This window comes from Sinocyclocheilus anshuiensis, unplaced genomic scaffold (genome assembly GCF_001515605.1).
Source record: "Sinocyclocheilus anshuiensis isolate Anshui unplaced genomic scaffold, SAMN03320099.WGS_v1.1 scaffold2583, whole genome shotgun sequence".
NCBI classification, from domain to species: domain Eukaryota; kingdom Metazoa; phylum Chordata; class Actinopteri; order Cypriniformes; family Cyprinidae; genus Sinocyclocheilus; species Sinocyclocheilus anshuiensis.
In genome coordinates, this window is record NW_015558565.1 from 256683 (window position 1) to 257851 (window position 1169).

At 42.9% G+C, this 1169-nt stretch overlaps 1 protein-coding gene across 1 annotated transcript in view; it reads right to left on the bottom strand.

Annotated features, from left to right (window-relative positions):
- Positions 1–1169, bottom strand: part of LOC107679471 (GTPase IMAP family member 8-like) — a 17750-nt gene that overhangs the window by 6752 nt on the left and 9829 nt on the right. The window lies entirely within an intron of this gene.

A 1169-nucleotide genomic window follows, 5' to 3' on the forward strand; every position in this document is an offset into this window, starting at 1 on the left:
GATTCTCTCCGAAAACAGCCAAGCTCCTGGAGGCGAGCCGTGGGCGGAGCAGAAGAGTCGCGAGCACTTACACTTACTAACAATCACAGACATTTGATGCAATTTTACAGCAGTTCTTATATGACCGGGATCTTTTATTGCTGGGGCTTCTCCATCTTTCAGTACCAAACGATGTGCAAATCCAGTGTCAGAATGTACCTTGTTATAAAACATTTGTCACCGAAATGATGAAACAAACAAACACACTTGAGAAACTCCGTTGCTGCCTTGGAAAAACAAATTGCATCCACTGTTCACATAACACTGAATAAGGTTATCTTTTCCTCACATCCAAAAAAAACCCACACTCTTTAGAGATATTATCTAGTTCGACTTCATGTGGCACCGCATAAATCGACTGTCGCCTGTCAAAAACAATGCATTCTGGTTACACTAAAAATTATTTTGTCCAACTTTGATCGGTGCTGCAGCCGCCTTACGATCACATGTGCATTCAAAGTACCACGAGAGCAAAACGGGACCAGCCGCCTAGGTCAGGCACTGCAAAAGCATTGATGACGACACACTTTATTCTCATTGGTTAAATTCTGTGATGACAAGCACGATGTGTGTTGCATGCTTATTCTAACAATTCAATTCCAATGTTGCTCACAAATCTATGTTTTTATAACAGTAAAAGCCTTTTTAGGTAGTCGCACTGTTATATTGAGTCACGTTTCAAAAAACACTGATGAAAGCATATACACCCCCACTTTATTAAATTGAATTGAATTGAATGTATGCAAACACACTTGACGTCTCCGCTTTAATTCCGCCCTGACTGCAAGCGGCTACTCTCTTCAGCTGGAGGCAGGCTAGTATAGTTCCTCTCGAACAACCAGTCTTCTCGAGCAAGTAACTGCGGCACTGCCGAAGACTTCCGTAACCATGAAAGAAACGCGTTAAGAGAGCTCTTGCTCTGGCTTGGGTCGCTGAGTGCGTGCACGCACATAAGAATCCAACTCTTAACAGTGTAAATAACTCAGAATGCATGAAATGACATTAGACCCCCCGTTAAGCGCAGCATATTGCAACGACAGCGTGTTGCCAGTGACAACAGATAAGTACCGCACATGCATGAACTAGCACAAGCATTTAACTGAAAACAACTTAATGAGCCCAAGCAACAC